A 23155-nucleotide genomic window follows, 5' to 3' on the forward strand; every position below is an offset into this window, starting at 1 on the left:
ACAGGTATGGATGCACGTGTCACTGACTGATATTGTTTGAAGTTTTGGGTTAAACATTCCCGAAAGTTTTATTCGGGATCAGTTTACCCATTTTTGAAATATCTGTTCTGGGACGTTTTCCTTTTAAATGGTCCTCATATTCACACCCAAAATTCAGTCATTTCTATACTGGACCTTTACAAACTATTATAGAAAGTTACATTTACACCCATTGAAAACTTTTTATAGATATTAACATCTCAGATCTCAAAAAAATTAAATGACCCTCCAATGTACACCCTTGACTGATTCGTAACCAACACATAATATTATCTTCCTTGTAACTTGGTTAACCTTTCTCCGAATGTTTCATTCAAATCAGTTGATCTGTTTTCCAAATATGTGGTCTGGGACGTTTTCCCTTCAATGGTCCTCATCTACACTATACTCTGGATCGTCAAATTTAATCATTTCTTTACTCGACCTTGACAAACTGTTATACAAGGTTTAAATTATACCTATTGATTTTTTTGAAGAGATATTTAGGTCTGGGTCCTCAAAAATTGAAATGACCCTCCCATTTACACCCTTTAATGATTCCTCGCCAGCACATAATAATTCCTTCCTTGTAACTTGGTTAAATCCTTTCCGAATGTTTCATTCAGATCAGTTGATCCGTTTTCGAAGTATGTGGTCTGAGACGTTTTTCTTTAAATGGTAAAATTTAATAAATTTTTTTCAAGACCTTTACAAAGTGTTATAGAATGTTTCATTTAGACCCATTGGTATTTTTTAAAAAGATATTTAGGTCTGGTCCTCGAAAATTGAAAAGACCCTCAAATTTACACCCTTCACTGGATCGTCACTAACACATAAAAATTGCGTCCTTGTAACTTTGATAAATTTTCTCATAATAATAATAATGTTAATAATAATAATAATAATAAAAATAATAATAATGAGGGATGATGTAGAGGTAACAGAAGCTGTTTTTATGGAACTCGCCATTGACAGAAACCTAAATTCGAAAAGTCGTGTTGAAAAAACAAGGTCCATAATTAAAAAGACAGTCATAATTATATTTAAGTTAAGACACATACTTTCACAAACTATTTTTATATATTGCTATACATATCGTTTAAACAGCCACACGTCACATATGAACTAGAGGTGTGGGGCAGAATTTTAGCCATCTTAGTAACAGCCTATCATACTACTCCAAAATTGGCAGTAGGAGCAATAACACAGTGATTTTACCTCTCACTCTCTTCCGTTGTTTAACAATTGAATTTGCTAAATATATTATATTTATATGTTACACAGATATATATTTGATGTTACACAAATTATGTATCTATTTATGTTTGATCTCTATTATCATACATGTACGATTTAAATGCATATTTAATACACATATCACACATCCACATGTAACTAGACAAAAATCAAAGGGAAATCTATAATCAGACGAAGGCAGCCACTAACACTGGAAAATTTTTAATTACTTCTGTAGGCACCAAAATATGGAATGAAATACCAATACACATTCATGAAATTAAACACAGAAAACACCTCATAAAGTTAAAAGAATTTTTAGTACAATAAAAGGTTGTAACTTAGATTTCCATTTCGATTATTCTGTATGGCATGTTGAGCACGATAGGCATGAAGTTGGCTCTATTCAACTTCCTTTTATCTAACAATTTTATATCATTTTAGTTTCTGTTGTAAATGCTAAAATGTTTTTTTTTTTATAATCAAGAAAGAAGAAAAATTAGAAATGATGATGATAATAATAATAATAAAGCAGTAGTAGTAATTTAATGACTAACAATTTTAAATTATTTAGTTCCCATTGCATACTGTATGTTAATTTTTATATATAATAATAAAGAAAGGAGTTAAGAAATAATAATAATAATGATGATGATAATAATAATAATAATAGTAATAGTTTAATGAGTAATAAGCCTGTCAGCTTGATCGGTGTTTGGAATCAGTCTGCAGTTATCGTAAACATCCCGGATGCCATCATCGTCATCGTCACTATCACACGCGTCTCCCAAACCATCACTATCAGTGTCAATTTGCACACTGTTTGGTATTCCTGGACAGTTGTCGATATTATCTCTGTCTCTTATACACATCTAGATGTGTATAAGAGACAGAATATCGAAACTGTAAAAGTTTTCACTATTGATTCAGACTCCAAGAAAACTCTAAAGATTTCAGCAGCATTGTCCGATGATACAGCAGATCAGGTGCGCAGAGCTAGGCGGCGAATTTGTGATGGCGTCGAAACCAATTGGAAGGATAGACAAAAGAAAGATTTGGCAGAAAGTTATAAGATGACTATTGACGTCTGCTCATCAGACATTACAAAAGAAAACAAAAGGAATTGGTTCGTCTGCACATACATATGTTGGCCGCAAGATGTAGAGACTCAGATGACATCTAAAGAAGAGGGTCTTTCAGCTTGGGTCGGAGTAGCAATGTCGCTGGATTCTGTCAAAGTCAAAGGCCGAACGTTCTGCTTTTTGCCGCTGCCACCAGAAGAGAGCGCTACATGCCTTCCTGTTCATGTGAATGGAGCATTTGCTGTAAGTCCAGACCGTCGCTCTATCAAGTGGCCGAGTGAAGACAGAATCGAAGATAACTCAGCCTTATGGAACAAGTATCTCGTAGGCACGGTTCTCCCAAAAGCTTATGCAAAGCTCATTGTCGATGCTGTAACCAGCGAAAGTCTTCGTCTTCCAGTAGAGTGTATTTATAAAGCTTGGCCTGACATTACTAAACCACTGGGACACTGGGATGAGATGGTGGAACCAATGATGTGTTTGCTAAAGAGCGAAAAGGTTTTCTACACTAAATCAAGTGGTGGAAAGTGGGTTGATGCTAGTGAGGCAGTATTTGATTATGCATGCCGCAGCCATTCGGTTCATAAGACATTAGTTGAGCTGCTGATAAAACTAGACAAGCCAGTCGTAACGCCACCAGACCATGTGTACGAAGCAGTGAAAAAGTTCATTAATGACAACGTTGATGAGGTGACACCGAGGTATACAAGAGAGTGTATTCGAAATCTTTCACTCGATGACATTGATAGAAAGCAAAAACTGATGCTACTCGAGTACATACTAAAAGACGAATGCTACACTGACCTTGAGGGTGTAGCTCTCCTACCCCTCGCTGACAAAACATTCACTAGGTTTCAATGTGCTAGGAATGAGAGTAGTGACATCTATATCACTACGAAGCAATATCCAATAGAGCTGTTCTTCAACGTTAAGGAAAAGTTTCTTGATGACGATAACGATATTGAAGGAAGTCTTCGACAACATATGGAAAACATTGCGTCTTTTAACAAGGATCGCAGATACGGTAAGTTTAAGTGTTTTGTATTATCATTATATTAGTCATATTTAGCCAGCAGCAAGATCATCATGACAGAAAATAATATATTAATCATGTAATTCTGATTATCATATATTTTGTAAAGGATCACACAACATGCAGCCGAGAAAAAAACGAAAGCTTTCAAATACATGCACAGGACAACCAATGAGGGATGATAAAGCTTTGTTTCCTTTCCTACTGTAATCATGTGTATTTAATTTTTTACCAAGTATGGATGCATGTGTCACTGACTGATATTGTTTGAAGGTTTGGGTTAAACTTTCCCGAATGTTTTATTCGGAATCAGTTGACCCATTTTTGAAATATCTGTTCTGGGACGTTTTCCTTTAAATGATCCTCATATTCACACCCAAAATTCAGTCATTTCTATACTGGACCTTTACAAACTATTATAGAAAGTTACATTTACACCCATTGAAAACTTTTTATAGATATTAACATCTGAGATCTCAAAAAAATTAAATGACCCTCCAGTGTACACCCTTGACTGATTCGTAACCAACACATAATACTATCTTCCTTGTAACTTGGTTAAACTTTCTCCGAATGTTTCATTCAAATCAGTTGATCCGTTTTCGAAATATGTGGTCTGGGACGTTTTCCCTTCAATGGTCTTCATCTACACTATACTCTGGATCGTCACAAAAATTTAATCATTTCTTTACTCAACCTTGACAAACTATTATACAAGGTTTAAATTATACCTATTGATTTTTTTGAAGAGATATTTAGGTCTGGGTCCTCAAAAATTGAAATGACCCTCCCATTTACACCCTTTAATGATTCGTCGCCAGCACATAATAATTCCTTCCTTGTAACTTGGTTAATATTTCATTCAGATCAGTTGATCCGTTTTCGAAATATGTGGTCTGAGACGTTTTCCTTTAAATGGTTCTCAGATCAGCACCATACTGCGGATCATTACAAAAATGTAATAAATTGTTTTCAAGACCTTTACAAAGTGTTATAGAATGTTTCATTTAGACCCATTGGTATTTTAAAAAAGATATTTAGGTCTGGTCCTCGAAAATTGAAAAGACCCTCAAATTTACACCCTTCACTGGATCGTCACTAACACATAAAAATTGCGTCCTTGTAACTTTGTTAAATTTTCTCATAATATTAATAATGTTAATAATAATAATAATAATAATAATAATAATAATAATAATAATAATAATAAAAATAATAATAATGAGGGATGATATAGAGGTAACAGAAGCTGTTTTTATGGGACTCACCATTGACAGAAACCTAAATTCGAAAAGTCGTGTTGAAAAAACAAGGTCCATAATTAAAAGGAAAGTCATAATTATATTTAAGTTAAGAATCATACTTTCACAAACTATTTTTATATATTGCTATACATATCGTTTAAACAGCTACACATCACATATGGACTAGAGGTGTGGGGCAGAATTTTACCCATCTTAGTAACAGCCTATCATACTACTCCAAAAATGGCAGTAAGAGCAATAACACAGTGATTTTACCTCTCACTCTCTTCCTTTGTTTAACAATTGAATTTGATAAATATTGTATATTTATATGTTACACAAATATATATTTGATGTTACACAAATTATGTATCTATTTATGTTTGATCTCTATTATGATACATTGTACGATTTAAATGCATATTTAATACACATATCACACATCCACATGTAACTAGACAAAAATCAAGGGAAATCTATAATCAGCCGAAGGCAGCCACTACAACTGGAAAATTTTTAATTACTTCTGTAGGCACCAAAATATGGAATGAAATACCAATACACATTCATGAAATTAAACACAGAAAACACCTCATAAAGTTAAAAGAATTTTTAGTACAATTAAAGGTTGTAAATTAGATTTCCATTTCGATTATTCTCTATGGCATGTTGAGCAAGATAGGCATGAAGTTGGCTCTATTCAACTTCCTTTTATCTAACAATTTTATATCATTTTAGTTTCCAATGTAAATGCTAAAATGTTGTAAAAAGTATATTTCGTCCTGTCCTCGGGACTTCTTCCATTTATACATTTCATGAGGCAAGCTCTAGAAGCAATCAATCTCAGTGATGCTAAAATCGTATGAGGCAAAGCCCTTCAACAAAATGTTCACTTTTTAGTTGTTAACTGAAAAAATGAACTTTTCTCCGAAGGGTTATAATTTATACGATTTTAAGATTGTGTTCCTGTTCGAGCACTCTTATTACTATCCATCTATTTGTTTATATTGTGTTAAGGTTGCTACGGGGCGGAAGCAAAAACCCACATTGAATAATTATACGAATATTTACTAGGATGATAGGGATGGTTAAATTATACGACTGGAGGCTGTACTATGTCCCGAGATGAAGTCGAGGGGCACAGTACAGCATCTAGTTCACTAAGGTTTATAATTGAACTATGACCCTAATATCCCAGTAAATATTTAATTTATATACCATTACATAGATCGTAGGAATTTGTAGGGCATGGGTGGAACTATTTTTCCGACATTCAATCAGTCAAGTTCTTAGAATCTATATATATATACTGTCTAGAAGTTATTCCATGTATTGGACTTTTTGAACATGCAACTTAATGAATAACAATATTAAAATAATATTGTTAAAAGCGTATTATCATTGGTTTACTTAAAAAGCAATCCGTAAAGTAAATCGAAAATATATTTACAATCTATTTTGTATATTATTTTATTATAGGTTTCCCACAGATAAGCCACCTTACAGTGAATTCAGTGGTTAGTATTGTTAAGGAAACACTACCAACAAACTGGCACAATGGCAAAGAAGTGGAATGGACACCTGGACAAAATCAACACCCACCGATGACTTGGCTGAAATTGTGTTGGGACATGCTTAATAGTGATTTTAAGAAAAACTTGCAAGACTTCCCAGAGCTACCATTGATTCCAAAACAAATGGCAGACAACGCGATGGAGATTAGACTGATGCCGCTGAAAAAAATATCCTATTTAATATCTGCGAGCACGACTCTCAGAAGTATTGACCCAAAGGTTGAAACAGTATTAGAGAAAATGGGTTTGAAGGTTGTTCATTTAAAATCATTTACAGATAATATAGACAGACATCCAAAGCTTTATTCTGAAGAGTTTGTCCATTATCCGACACCGGAAGGTGTTGTAAAGGCGTTGAAGGCGTTGCCAATGTCAGAAATCTCAAGTAGTCTCAACCAACTTTCTCAAACAGACAAAGAGATATTACGAACATTTATGTCTAAAATTCCACCTGATTCAATTCACAAGGATTCTGAAGAATATTTACGTTACTGTATTTTGCCAATATTTTTATCATTTCCAGATAAAAAATTGTTTCCAGCTTTAGGTATTTGCAAAGTTGCAAAAGCTATGGAGCTCCCAAAATTCCCTACAACAGAGAAAATGATTGGATTGTACGATACTACTGATGACATATTTGCATCCGTGCTTCAACTAATGACTTGCAGTAGAGATGAAGCAATTTGCCAGATGCTGGATAATGTGTTAGAAAATGATATCGAAGAACTCATAAAATGGATTATGGAAAGGTGGAGCAATAACCAAAGCAGTTGTTTACTTTCTAAACTTAAAGCAACTTCGTTTTTGAAAACAAGTGACGGTAAAATTAAGCGAGCTTGTGATCTCTTTGATCCGACTGATGAAGTTGTGTCAACACTTTGGAATGAAGGAGAAGGAGTATTTCCAATAGAGTACATCGACAATGACCATATCCATATACTGAAAGACCTAGGCCTAAAAAATAGACGAGACATTACTGTCGAAGATGTAATATCACGGGCGAGAAGTATTGAAACACATGGTCAAAGAGATAAAGCACTGAGTCTGTTAAAGCTACTTAACAAAAGGGACGACCTTATAACTCCTAATCTTGAAAATATCAAATGGGTTCCTGTTCTGTACAAACCAACATGGTACCCACTTACATGGAGCTCTGAAAATGTATTGGCAAAACCGACTGAAGTCTTGACTTCAGAACACATACACATCACTGGATCATCAGCGGCTTTGATAGACTCGAACGGCACATTGCTGAACGATGGCATTCTAAAAATATTTGGATGGGATAAACAACCTCAAGAGAGTTTAGTTATTAAACAACTGGCGACTTGCATTGGTTTATCGAAAGATGGAGATCTTGATTTTAATAACGAAACCACGATTCTTCACGAAATATATGCGTATTTTGAAAAATATTTGAATGATGATCAAATCAGTGAACTGAAGCAATTTGCCAGATGCTGGATAATGTGTTAGAAAATGATATGGAAGAACTCATAAAGTGGATTATAGAAAGGTGGAGCAATAACCAAAGCAGTTGTTTACTTTCTAAACTTAAAGCAACTTCGTTTTTGAAAGCAAGTGACGGTAAAATTAAGCGAGCTTGTGATCTCTTTGATCCGACTGATGAAGTTGTGTCAACTCTTTGGAATGAAGGAGAAGGAGTATTTCCAATAGAGTACATCGACAATGACCATATCCATATACTGAAAGACCTAGGCCTCAAAAATAGACGAGACATTACTGTCGAAGATGTAATATCACGGGCAAGAAGTATTGAAACACATGGTCAAAGAGATAAAGCACTGAGTCTGTTAAAGCTACTTAACAAAAGGGACGACCTTATAACTCCTAATCTTGAAAATATCAAATGGGTTCCTGTTCTGTACAAACCAACATGGTACCCACTTACATGGAGCTCTGAAAATGTATTGGCAAAACCGACTGAAGTCTTGACTTCAGAACACATACACATCACTGGATCATCAGCGGCTTTGATAGACTCGAACGGCACATTGCTGAACGATGGCATTCTAAAAATATTTGGATGGGATAAACAACCTCAAGAGAGTTTAGTTATTAAACAACTGGCGACTTGCATTGGTTTATCGAAAGATGGAGATCTTGATTTTAATAACGAAACCACGATTCTTCACGAAATATATGCGTATTTTGAAAAATATTTGAATGATGATCAAATCAGTGAACATATCAAAGAAGAATTGTCAAGAATGAAATGGATATGGCAAGGCAAAAAATTTGTGGAGGCTCGGAAGGTATCGATACAGTCAATGAAGTTCGATATGGCACCATATGTCTACCAAATACCACATGTATTTGTCAAATTTGAACGGCTATTTGTGTTTTGTGGATCTTATCTGAAAATAGACACAGACACAAATGCAATGTTGGATATCATTCAGGAAATTGAAGATAAACATACAAAGACAACTGTACAAGAAGAAGAAACAAATGAAGATATAAAATTTGTTATAAAAATTATCTGTCATATAGTTTCTGAATATGAAGAGACCGAAATAAATACTGATAGAATACTGCTGCCAGAGGATAACACCGATAGTCTTCGATTGCATCCAGTTTCTGAAATGTGCTATTGCGATATGGATGATTACGAAAAGGAAGACCTACCTGATGATGACGAATCCACTCCAGTTTATCTTACTCACGAAGATATTCCTTCTAAAGTGTGTATCCGACTAGGCGTGATCCCGCTTAGTAAACGTCTGGCCGACGCGGAAGAATTCGAAGGAATGGAACAAACTGGTCAAAATGAACCACTTACTGTTCGTTTGCGAAATATCTTACAAGGTTATGAAGCAAATGACATTCCAAAAGAACTTATTCAAAATGCAGACGACGCAAAGGCAACAGAAGTGCGATTTCTTATTGATTTCCGACAGAATCCCAATTGTGAAGGCAAACTTCTCGATCCTGGGATGGCACGATGCCAAGGTCCAGCTCTATGGGTGCAAAATAACTCAACGTTTTCTGAAGAAGATTTTCAAAACATTACTAGATTGGGAAGTCAGAGTAAGTTGAAGATCCGTGAAAAAGTTGGCCGTTTTGGTTTAGGGTTTAACTCGGTTTACCATTTGACTGATGTACCAAGTTTTATCAGTGGTGATAAAATTGTATTTTTTGATCCACATGCCATACATCTTGGAAAACAAATTCGAGACAAGACAAAGCTTGGGATAATGTTAAATTTTGCAAAGAGCACTAAACAGTTATCCCGATTTAAGGGTCAATTTGAACCGTACAATAGAGTATTTGACTGCAATTTGCAACCAACATCTGAATGGGAACCTTACAATGGAACCCTATTCAGGTTCCCATTAAGAACAGAATTACAAGCCAGGGATAATGAAATAAAAAACGATCCATGTAATAAGACGAAGATACACAAAATCCTTAAGCATTTTCAAAAAGAAGCAGAAGATATTCTTCTATTCACTAATCATGTGAAGGAAGTGTCTCTCCACAGGTTACCTGAAAACGCAATTGATCCCACAGCGGCTACTGAACTGTTCAGAATCAGTACTACACAGGAAAGAAACATTGTTACAGCATCAATGATTACATCGGAAGAGGGAAAGGAATACTTCGGTGATCAGCGAAGTGTTACTAAACAGTGGGTTATGCAAAATTCAGATGGCTTGTATCCATTAGAAGGTCATGATGTTGAAGAGTCTGATGCTGTTACGATAGCCAACTCTGATTTTGGTTTGACACATGGTCTGAATCCTCATGGAGGTGTTGCTTGTCCATTTCGTAGCAATACTTCAAATGGACTTGTATATTGTTTTCTGCCCTTATCCATACCATTGAGCAACTTGCCGGTTTACATAAATGCTAGTTTTTCTATTAGTTCAGATCGACGGAACTTAAAGAAAATTGGTGCGGGAGATGAGGAAAATGTAGATATACAATGGAACAATGCCATAATGAAGAATACAATAACTAAAGCTTATATTGACCTTTTGTCAAAAGGCGAATGTGGTAATATTGTGTCAGAAGATGCAATACTCAAGGGAGATGCGTTTCTATTCTGGCCAAAGGAAAATGTTCATCCCGATTATGAACTCATCGTTAAGGAATTTTATCGGATGGTTGTCTATGGAGATGGACACAGCCTTCCATTGATATTCCGAAAAAATGATCGTTGGTACGACTTCAAACATTTGGCAATAATGGATCCAGACCTTAAAGAAATACCAAACATCGGCAATCATGCGATGGAAATATTAGTTCAGCTTTTGGACTCGGAGCAAACTGCTGTTATCGACATCCCCAAATGGCTTTATGGAATTCTCTCCTCCGATCATAGAAGTGCATTAGAGAAACAAACGGTTTCCAAGGATCAGTTTTTCAGTGAACATTTTTTCCCTAATATTGGAAAATTTGATGATCAAATAACTGATAGAATCATATTGTATATTTTGAGGGTAGGTGAATATCATGAACTAGTACAATCTACCCCTTGCATTCCCTCAACACCTGACGGAAAATTAAGAAAAATAATTTCTGATTTGATATGTCCTAAACAAAAAGTATCCAAAATGTACAGATCTGACGAGAATATTTTTCCATTCGGTGAGTACGATGATAGTGACAATGATAGTGAAATCATCCAAAAATTGACCCGACTTGGTCTACGAATGGAGGTGCAGTGGTCAGATGTTGTAGAACGTGCAAGAACCGTTCAAACACTACAGAAAACCAGTACCGAGAATGCAATAAACCGCACCAGAGCTATCGTTAACTACACATACCACAAACACAAGACGGATAAGGATGGATTAGTAAAATTTTGTGAAGGCATTAAATATATTCCTTTCTTTCCTTCAATGATGAAACCTAGCAACTATCCTATATCATGGTTCTCAGACCGAGTACAATTTTATTCACCAAGTGAATTATACACTCAAGTGAATGCAGATCTAGTTGGAAGTCTGTATCCAATAATCGATGAGACCATAGTGGGCTTCCAGAAAGATAAATCTTCCACTAAATTGTTTGGAATTTTAGAACAACCTTTTATTGCCGATATATTTAGGCAACTTGATATTGTTCTTGAATGCGATATAAACAATTTAAATATAAAAGATGTCAAGCGGATATATTTTTCAATTCTGGAACAGATTGTTAGTTCACAAATTGACAGCAACGCAAATTATGTGAGGAGATTAAGGAGCAAGCCAGTTGTACTCGTCGATGATCACTTTGTAGAAGGAAACATTTGCGCACGCGAAGAAATATTTCGTAACTTTCACGGATTGCTGTACAAATTTCCGAAAGAACTACAAGAGTATTGGGAATTCTTCTGTAAAATAGGTGTATTGGAGAGATTTGATGTATATGACTACATCAATGCTATCCAAAAATTGAACATTAAATACCAAAATACCGAGTCTGTATTAGATGGTAACGACATAGACGTTGTTATTGAGATACTCACCCATTTGGAGAAGAAAATACATGAAACATCAGTTTTGGAAGGTCTTCTAATTCCTGATACTGATAACATGTTACGCCCTCTTCATGAACTATGCTATAACGATACAAACTTTTTATCACCATTAGACAATTTCAAGATATGTAGTGGAAAGGTTTCACATGATATGGCTGAACGATTTGGAATAAAGGACATACGGACACGTACCATGATGGATTTATCTTGTGACTTGTTCTCCGAGTTTGGTCAACACGAAGAATTAACATCTCGAATTAAACGAATCCTTGAAGGTTATCCATTTGGTGTTTCTATCCTTCGTGAAATGTTACAAAATGCCGATGATGCGGGGGCTAGTAGAATGAGTCTAATTCTAGATAACAGAAGTCATTCTCATGATAAACTGCTCTCCTCTAACTGGAAGCACTTACAGGGGCCTGCACTTTGCATCTACAACGATGCAACCTTTAGTGACGAGGACATACTTGGTATTCAAAAACTTGGGAGTGGAAGTAAAGAAAACCAGGCAGAAAAAACTGGGCAGTACGGTGTCGGTTTTAATGTTGTCTACAATATAACCGACTGTCCATCATTTGTTTCTAATGGAGATACATTGTGTGTGTTTGATCCGAACCTTCAGTATACACCTGGAGCAACGGCAATCAAGCCGGGTTTGATAACGAAGAAATTTGAGAATGTTCGTCAAAAATTTCCCGACGCATTCAACTGTTATCTAGATGAATTTGTGACGAATTTCCCACAAAGAGGAGGAACTATATTTAGGTTACCATTACGTTCCAAAGAAATGGCCAGTCTTTCTCAAATCAGCCGTGAAAATATAACAGAAAAAGAGATCAACGACCTGTTTGAAGAGTTTAAAAAAGAAATGCCGGTAATTCTACTGTTCTTGAAAAACATTAGGCAAATTAGTGTTCATGAAATTAATAGAGACGGAGAACTTGTGGAAAGGTATTCTGTAGAGTCAACCATTTCTAACAATGATGATAAGAAAGAAAGAGCTTTGTTTATGAAAACAAGTTTAAAAACGCCGCAATTTGATGAAACCAAACAATTGGACTGTTGCTATGAGATACAAATAACGTGTCATAATACTAATCACGAAGAATGCAGTCAACATTGGTTGATTTCTCAAAGCTTTGGATTTGGAGATGCTGATCCCAACTGCCACTTTGTGCGTCCGCTTCTCCAGATTGGCGGAGTCGGCACATTGTTACCACGGCAAGGAGGACGCCACAATTTTAGCCGTACGGACAATGTGTATTGCTTTCTACCACTTCCTATTAAAAGTGGACTCCCGGTAATTGTTAATGGTCACTTTTGTCTCGGACATGAGTCGCGAAGGAATATTTGGAATGATGACGATTTGAAGAATGACCCACGTGTTGACTGGAACAATACATTGATAACGATTGTCGTCTGCCGTGCCTACATAAACCTTCTCAAGGAGTTCGCAAAACGGACTGGCCTCTTGGAAACTCTCAGTGATGTAATGTCAGAAAAAGAATGTAAGCGCTGCTTGAATGATTATCATTTACTATTTCCTGACCCATCAAAAACATCATCATCACAGTGGAAGAGGCTTGCTGTATCATTCTACAAACGAATTGTCGAAGAAAACAAAAACGTACTACCTCTTTTGAAACAAAATAACAGTGATACAGGATCCATCACATCATACGAAATACGATGGTATTCTCCAGTTGGAAACAAGTTTGATAAAGGCTACTTTTACAATGTCTCTATCAAACAAAAAGAAGCTTTGGCATTAAAATCTCTTTTGATTCGCCTTGGAATTAATGTGCTGTGTGCACCTTTTAACATACATCAGTTCTTTAAAGATGCTGGATGTCGTGTAGAATCTGTCTCTCCTAATTATGTATGTGAATTTTTATCGACAAATCATGGAAAATGTACACTAATAAAGCTTCCACAGCCTATTGCTGAAACTACAATGAGGAGTGAAAATGATCTTAATATTCTGATGGAATATATTCGCTCTGAGCCTCATGGTTTACGTCCCCATGGCCTTCCTTTAATAATAACTGAAGATAACTATTTACACGTATGTGATTGTCAAAACAAATCTAGACAATATGATCAGCATCCTTGCAAATTTGAGGGGGAAAACATATTTTACTCCACATTTGCGCATGTTTTTCCTGAATGTAAACATGAATTTTTACACAATGATTTTATGAAATACTTCGATGCTTCCAAATTTAAGTTTGTATCTCTGACAGATATTGAACAGCGTTTGGCAAAGCATGTGAATCCGTTGGAATACAGAATAAGATCATACATTCCTTGGAATTCGGAAATTGTAAAGCCAGATTGGATAAAAGAATTGTGGAAATGCATTTTTTCATCGTGGAAGCATACTTCCTCCATTGTTATACCACCAAGCAGATCACGTGCAGTCGTATCACAAACTCCAAGTGACCCACAAGATTTAGTTACAGCATTTTGTGACTGGGCTATTTTACCAGTGCATTTCAGAAATAAGGACTTCTTGGTTCCATTGTCCATGGCAGCCACAGTAACTATTGTAGACAATTTTATTCAGGACAGATCATTATGTAAACTATTAGGTTCTACCCTCAACAGTCCGAAGATTTGTTTTGAACTCTTACCACAGGAGATTTATCGTATCTATGCATTATTTCCTTCTCCGGAATATCCAGAACGTATCGTGTCGTTGCTCCACCATCTACAGGAAGACGACGAGCAGTGCTTTAATGTGCTACGACCACTCGATTTTACGTATTTACTGAACTATTTTGAAAGAAATATCATTTATATGGAAAAAAACACATTCGATGAGCTTAAAAAATTGAAATTGTTTGAAACTATCTCTGGTGAAATCGTAAGTTTAACAGGTCGGTCTACTTTAGAGGTGCTAGTGATTCACGACGACATTCCTAAAGATGATCAGTCAAAATGGCTTGGTAAAACACAAACAGTGTTCATAAAGAGACAATCCCAGCTAGAAAAGCTGTACAGCAATTTAGGATTTGATAAACAATCAAGTTTTCAAGTTTATAAGAGATTCATACTTCCTTGTTTTAGTGATTTTACCGACGACGGTAGAGAGGCACACCTGGAATGGATACGGAAGAAGCGGTTACGTAAGGACCAATTATGCGAAATGGATTTGACATCAACTCCAATTATAAAGACAGACAACGGTTTTAAAAGAGTAAACACGTTGTATAATCCAAGCGTTGAACTGTTCAAGGTTATGTTGACAATGCATTCATTTCCCCCGAGTCCGTATGACCAGCCTGAGTGGAAAGAATTTCTTTTGAATCTTGGGCTGATAACAGAAGTAAGCGAAGATTTGTTTATAAGATTTGCGACAGAAATTGAGAAACTGATTCCAATTAATACGGTGAAGAGCAGAAAACAGGCGGAGGCATTGGTTGACGCATTAAGCCATAGTGGGTTAGACAATTCGTCGTTTTTCGATAACATATCCACTATACCTTTTATGCTACCTGATGATCTTAAAGTAAAAAAGCTACTTCCTGGCACATCTACTTTCGAAAGTTCTAAGAACGGAATAATGTTTCACGGGTCTGTTATGGCCACCCATGCACATCTTGTGTGGACAACAAAGCCAGTGTCACCAGCATATGCGTTTGTAATTAAAAACATAGCTATAAAATTGGGAGTGATAGAGGAACTGAGTCCTAAGGATGTATTGATGCATCTGAAGAACATATCCACAAGTTCCAAGAGACCTTTAAGTGAGGATGATCAAATTATAATCAAGCAGGTTTATACAGACATATATAAGTTTGTAGAAGGGCAATGTTATTGTAACCGACATAAACCATGCCAAGTATGTCAATCTATTGCTGAATTGATTCCAGCAAATTTAGCCTTTGTTCTTGTTGATGATGAATCAAATAGAGGTGTACTGGTTCAAGCGTCAATTGTCTCTGAACACGTACCGAAAGATATCAAAGATGTGATTATTCCGTATATATATGAGCTCCCGAAAGAATTTGCGATTTATGGAACTATTTTCAAAGCAGCTGGGATGACTGACGAGGTTAGCCTCAAGCAGTATTCTTTTGTCCTAGAAGCTGTTTTTAAAGAGGACAAGACTGGTGCACGCAACCCGAACTACAAAAAGGTTATTGTATCATGTGTACGCAATATATTTGAGATGCTTAAGCGCTCCAAACTGGAAGACATTGAACTAGATTTTAATTCTGTCGGCCATCTCTATTTTCCTGATAAGGAACATATGCTAATATCAACATGTGATTTGGTGTTCGCTGATGTATACCGTTATGAACGTCGGATAAAAAATAGTGCTGTAAGATTGTTCATTGGTTTTCAAGAATTTAAATTGGAGGAAAATTACTTCAAGTATCTCGTTGTGTTACCACAACGCTTGCGACTCCAAAAAATGAGCAAAGAATTCAGAGAACAAATTTCAGTCGCAGAATGCAAGGATTGCCCTGAATCTGAAAATGGCCTCTGTGATTTATTAAATACGTATCAAGCTGTTCTGACATCGCATGAGTTCAGACAAGGACTAATGCGATTGCTGAATCATGAGAAAAAGCACTCGGACTTCGACAAGGAAGCAACAGAGAAGAAAATTGATGCATTGTTTGGCCAGTCACTCAAATTGCATTGTAACTTAAACTTAAAAACTCAGTTATGTTATCGCGGTAACCTTCTAAACGGCAGTGATGAGACCACAGATTGTTGTTTGGTACAAACCGAAAAAGAAAATGAAGTTTACAATTTTGACATTCATCTACTTCATGACAAGCATCCTGGGAGTAAGAAATTCCAAAATATGCTAGTGAAAATTATTAACGGCATGCTTGGAAATGAGATTTCGGACACTTTACCTCTACAAGCTATTGTTACAGAACCATCTCCGTTTACCATCGAAGATACTTTGAGTCAGTTGGATATAACATCCTATAAAGGCCGTCCATATGAACCACCTCTTGGAGAAAGAGTGCCAGTGGATTCTCTTTACCTTCTCTCTGAAAACCCATTCGACACATTTTACACAGGGGAAATTGTTGCTTATCAATTGTCGGACACTGATGACAATGATAGTAAATCAAATTACATTTACGCTAAAATCACATGCAAAATATCTAGCGATGATGTTGATAGACTCTTTTGTAGGTATGCCATTGATATTGGAGATGAAGAAGGCCCAATCGAAGTTTCAGTTCTCGATATTTTTAAATTCCGTAAACCAGAAAGAGCTATTGGTCTGGAAGTTGTTCTTTATGAGGGACAAAAGTCGCAATCTACTTCATTTGGAAATATAAAAGATGAAGTTAAAAACACAATTAAGAAGGAATTGGAAGAAATATGGCGTCTGCATGATCGCGAAAGGCGTAAAGCTATCAGAAGAATTCTTTTAAAGTGGCACCCAGATAAAAACGATGAAAGCAGAAGGGAGTTCTTCACTGAAATGTTCCAATACATTCAAAACGTAATAAAGGAATTACAAGCAAGCGTGGAAGTACACTTAAACGCACAATCCCAAGGAAATCGAGGAAGTAGTAGGACAGGAAGTAGAAGGACATTTGATGAAAATTTCTTTAACGATATCAATAGGAGAGCACAGAGGGATCACACTTTTTTTCACCGCAACTGCCAGAGTGGACACACTGCCACTAGCTATTATAGATATGGTTGGTACTTCACCACGCACCAAAGAGCAACGCATTCTGACCTTCCAGAAGCTAGAAGATGGTTGAGACAAGCAGAAATTGACCTTTCGGCTGCTGAGATTGAAGAAAGCAGATTCTGTGAATGGATTTGTTTCAAATGCTCTCAAGCGGCAGAAAAGGCATTCAAAGCCGCGCAATATGCAATAGACGGTGGAAAAATTAGATCACATTGCATTACATCATTGGCATGTCAAGTTAGAAACAAAGTTGACCTGACATCAGCAGCTAACCGATTGGTAAATGCTGCTGGAAACCAAATGCGCATGCGCTATCCAGACATGGTTTCTGGAGACAAAATACCCAATGACGTCTACACTACTAATGAAGCGGAAGAGTCGAAGTCAGCAGCTCGGGAAATCGTAAATGTTATATCAATATTTATAAATCGTGTAAACTAATTATAATTAATAGGACGTTTCTCAGTAAGCGTTTCCAGAAATAGAGATACATAATAATCTCTTTTACTATGTTATATCTGATTGTCTTGATATACAGTATATGCCTATTATATCTTGTATGTTTAAATACTTGTAGTTTACAAAATTTTAATATCCTTTTGCATTCTGTATAACAAAGGAAGAAAAGCAATTTTAACACAAATTATTGTTGTACTGTTTTATAATTGTCAATCAATTGTATCGTCAAGTTTATGTAAATGGCCTGACGACAGCTGATGTTGGTATTATCAAATACTAGAGAACTGCTATTTAGTAATATTTATAATCTGTTGTAGGTTTATTCATTTTAGATTTTATTCTTTCATTTTATTGTTTTATTGCTTCTTCAGTACAGTTGTTTTCACTTTGGTATAAGAAATGTTTTAAATCGGCACACACATCAATGTAGAAAATCTTCACTTGCTTAAAAATGTATGTTTAATCTATGTAAAATCATGAACAGAATTTTAATGAGTTAGTAGGAACGTAACATTAGTGGTAAATATTAAAAATAGTAATACTAGTATTAACAATTTTAAAATACAATAGCAGTGGATGACTTTGAATAATTGCTACTCCAGTCGTCATATAATGGTTGACCACTAGTGTGCTGCGGACGCCACGGGTCATGTCCTCAGCTTCAAGAACTGCTTATTTGTTTTTATGTGTTATTAATACATTATAGTGATCTGACTGTCTTCACTTTGGTATAAGAAATGTTTTGAATCGACACACTATCTTATTTACGATGTGTTAAATGTGGGTGATCGTAGCCAATATAAAAAAAACCTTATGTGTTATGTACTGAATATTATATGTAGAAAATGTTTATTTGCTTAAAAATGTTTTTTAAACTAAAATCATGAATTGAATTTAAAGTAGTTATTAGGAACGTAATAATTAGTGGAAATGTTTTAAAATAATAATACTAGTTCAAAAATTGTAAAATGACGATGGATGACACTGAATAATTGCTACTCCAGTCGTCGTATAAGATATGGTTGACCACTACATGTGTGCCATGGGCGCCACCGGTTAGTCCCCAGTTTCATGGCATGCTTATTAACATTGATGTAGGCCTACGTTATGTCATCTCCATTCATCAGCCATTTTGTCTTGTCGAGTATTTTATTAGTCTGTTCGTCTTCTTTAAGTGGGATTTTACAACAGCGCAGGTAGGCGTGGTTTAACGAAGAAGAATGACAGTCGAAAATACGCTTGTTACACAAGCTTATTCCTGGCCGTCCCTGTTCTGATTGGTCAGTTGTTGTGTTTGACTTGACCTTCGGAAAGGTCAATTCTACTGATACGTTGAGTTTGTTACTTCAGTCCACAAATGTAACATAGGACCCAGTCAGAAATACAGTGTAATTGGTACCGGTAGCCATTTTCAAACGAAATTTTCTATAGCACCTGCTACCTTCATCAGCATACGAGCATCTAAAGATATATATTGTTAACAATTTAGAGATAACGATGGATGTAGTTATTGTACATAAACAAAATCACAATGAATAGAGCGGAACGCCGTTCAGAAGAACAGTGGTTAATAATCTAATAGAACTAAGATAATAAATAAGACCATTAAGAAGAATTAGCCATCAAAATAATTATGGAAGAAATAGGCGAGAAATCATAAATCAGTCAGTATATAATAAATATGTATAAATAGAGGCCTATATATATATTATATATGTATATATATACAATATATATATATATATATAAATGTAAAAACAATAAAATGACGATGTATAATCAATGATTGAAAGTTGAAAGAGAATATGTATTGAATGACCTAAAGAGTGAATATACCTGACCTGCCTAATTCCTGTCTCAAATGCTGATGTGTCGTTGATATGACGAAATATTCAACACTATTCTTGTGGATTGGTATATTCACTCTTTAGGTCATTCAATGCATATTTTCTTTCATTATGAGAGTGAAAAATCAAGCGGTATTTATTCAACATTGAAGGCTGACTTTAAAGGAAAACAAATTTATTAAGATGTAATAAAATAAAATAGAACCTTCAATGATTTTACATTGTTTTTACATTTTAATCCACTGTTCATGATATATATATATATATATTAAGTGTATATATACACGATTTTTATATTTTTATGTCTAATTTGTGCACAATATTTTTGTTCTTTTATTTTTTACTCACAAAGAAAAACACGTTGATTTATAACATTATATAGAAAAGTTTGCAAATACAATAAGCTTTTATACAACATTATTGTATGTGATGTGTGTTTTAGTTATCGAATGCTATATTTTAGTTTTAGTTTTCTTTCGGTATTTCTTTTTGTAGAATTTACTGTTTGAGAAGTTTTTAGTTGATTTGATTTATAGACGTCTAGTAAGATACACTCTATTATATGAGGAGATGTTATCACATTGTATGCAATATAGCATTGACTTCGCTATAAAATTGTATTAGTGTAGAATGACAAATAAATGACCAGGTGAACTGTGTTAATGTCTCCTTTCGTGTGCGTTCCCTTTAATCTTTATCCACACTATCAACACAATGATATGTCCCTATATATGGGCGTAATGACATGTCACATTGACAAATCACATGTATTTTTCACATAAAATTATATTAGTGTAGAATAAAATATATTAAATGACCTGTGCTTTCTTATGCGTTCCTGCTACCAAAGAACGTGAATAGCAGAAGAATGAGCTGCTCCGCGTATTTGCATTAAAATCGATGGAAAATTTGCCCTCCTGCGGTTGCAGTAAAATTTGAACATTTTACTAAGTGGAGAAACTAAATGAAACAAGCGAACAAGAGCAGCGCCTTTATTATTTTAATATAGCGTCGCCGCGCGGTTGCAGTAAAATTGCTCTCCGTGTACTCACAATGCCTTTTGAACGGATGTTCCACTATATTGGGAAGAAGCTCTATCTTCTGCTATTTATTATCTTTGCTGCTACTCTATCCACACTATCGGCTACTACCGGTACCCTATATGACAATGATTTTCCCGTATATGGAACTAATGATATCATATGACATCAAAATCACACGTATTTGTCACATGAACTTGTATTAGTGTTGGATAATACACTTTAAATATTGAGTAAATAAACGGAGTTCATGTCTGCTGCCTTTGGCGTTACTGTTAAGCTCTAGCCACACTGTCAACATATGCCAATATGGGCGTAATGACGTATTATTGAATCATATATTGACAAATCACACGTATTTGTGACATAGAATATTGATTTTTTGCCCTTGAGAACATTACATTATCACCAATATGCAGACTTTCAAGAAAAGATTAAAAAGACACCTTTTATCATCTGCATATTCCGAGTGCTACATTTTAACACAAACTGTTTCTATGTAAATGATTTGTGTAATATGAATATAATATGGAACAACACCAGTGTGGATAATCAAACAAAAATACAAAATCCAAAAACAGAAGCTCACTTACAGAGCTCATATAGGCCTAGTTACAAACATGTTTTAAAAGTATATTATTTCTCATGCATTCCGTTAAAATATGTTGGAAATTTCATAGTTACAAACCGACAAGCATCGTGCAGGACGATCCCGCATTTCAAAGTGATTTTGGATGAAACACGCATTTTGCAGAAACACATGCGTGATACTAAATTTGTCACGCATTTAACACAAGTCTGTGCGTGATAACGATTTACCACAAATTCAGGGGAAAATGTATTTAAAATTAGAAGAAATTGGTTGTATTAAAACTATAAAAACGATGATGCGGTAACTTGAGTCATGAGAGAGTACAGTATTTCCTTGACGGTCCTACTTATTTCACTGTTACTAAAAATTGATCAGTAATGAAATGTTTGTGTAGGTCTACCTAGTTCGGGTGCTCAAATTAAACATAGGCCTACATTATTGTAGCTCAAAGTGGCTTTATTAATAATGTTTTTGTTTATGTACCTATATTATCAACAAACACTCCCTAAAAACAGCTTAAAAGTTCTCAGAACGGCTGGGAGGGGGGTTCCCCTGCCACTTGGCCCCTCCCCCCCTGCCAACTGGTATAGTCACTACGCATTTCAAATCTCTCAGGTTGGTAATTATGAAATTCATTGCTTGTAGGAGTGGGTTAGTGGCCGAGTTCATTATGAGCCAAATTGTTTAAGGGCCGAGTTGGCAGACAGGCAAGACATGGTAGGCATGTTCGAATTAGCGAAGGGTACAGTTGACTTGCATCCGTTTCCTATTGAGTTTTGTATTTCCATTTTTATGCAAACATAGTGATATAAAATTTGTATAAGTCTATATATTGATAAGCTTTTGATTATATTAAGTGTATAGGCCTATGGTTAGTTGATAATTAATGGTCAGTGTTAAAAACGAGATATAATACGCCACTCCAGATACATTAGTAGTAGCCTACAAGTTCTAATGTCATGTTAATATTATGAGACATACGCCACTCATGCATAATATAAAATGATAATAATTATTAGTAATAGAAATATTAATATTTTTCAAATATTTCTGAATCATTTACGGTATTTCCTCCATCTTCAAAAAATACATTGGTAGTACAAATTCTAATTATTGATCAATTTGTGTGCTTGTTTTGATTTCAATAAGGGAAAAACAGGTGCGTTGTTGAACTAGACTAGACACACTTTTACGATTGGCATACGTGTGCATAGTGTAAAACAGGAGAATTACAAACTAGTTGCTGAAAATCTAATTTGTCCTCTTTTTTAAACAAAAAAATAAAAACGCCAAATCTGTATACTGTTAACACTTTAATCTATTTATAAAAAAATTTAAAAAATAAAAAAAAAGTTAATGAAGGATTATGATGCATCATGATGATACTGAAGATTTAAGAAGATAATTAAGATTGATCATCATCATTGTTCTGATCGTTATGAATGAGAACAGAATTTTCATTAACAGCATAAAAATGCTAACAACATAATTTGACTGATATAAAAAAGATTAACAATTTCATTTCATTTGCATTTTCTTATTTAGTTGGTCTTTTAACAATATTCCGTACAAAAAAGAAAATGACAAAACAAAACCTGAAATTGGCGGAGACCAGGGTCAACTAAAGTGAACCAAATCACTGTAGTTAAGCCTGTTAAAGATTGTCTAGCTGCTTTGTAGCCTACCGTGTGGCTGACGTACGACCCGCTGCCGGTCTGCAGCAGGAGCTCTATCGACTTTTTTTTTAACGGGTTGGATGTATTTATTTTCTAGTTTGTCTTATTTTAATACATGACATTGTGTGTACTGTAATTTTAAAATGTAGAGGGAAAAACGGGCTTGAGCTTTCTCCCGTCCCCTCC

The 23155-nt window shown here is 35.2% G+C and overlaps 1 pseudogene; it reads left to right on the forward strand.

Moving 5' to 3' along the window:
• Positions 1-19896, forward strand: part of LOC117124020 — a 37839-nt pseudogene extending 17943 nt beyond the window's left edge.
• The last annotated feature ends 3259 nt before the right edge of the window (positions 19897-23155 follow it).

The sequence above is a fragment of the Anneissia japonica genome, unplaced genomic scaffold (genome assembly GCF_011630105.1).
Source record: "Anneissia japonica isolate Jap-2015-1 unplaced genomic scaffold, ASM1163010v1 scaffold169_len739621_cov184, whole genome shotgun sequence".
Classification (NCBI taxonomy): domain Eukaryota; kingdom Metazoa; phylum Echinodermata; class Crinoidea; order Comatulida; family Comatulidae; genus Anneissia; species Anneissia japonica.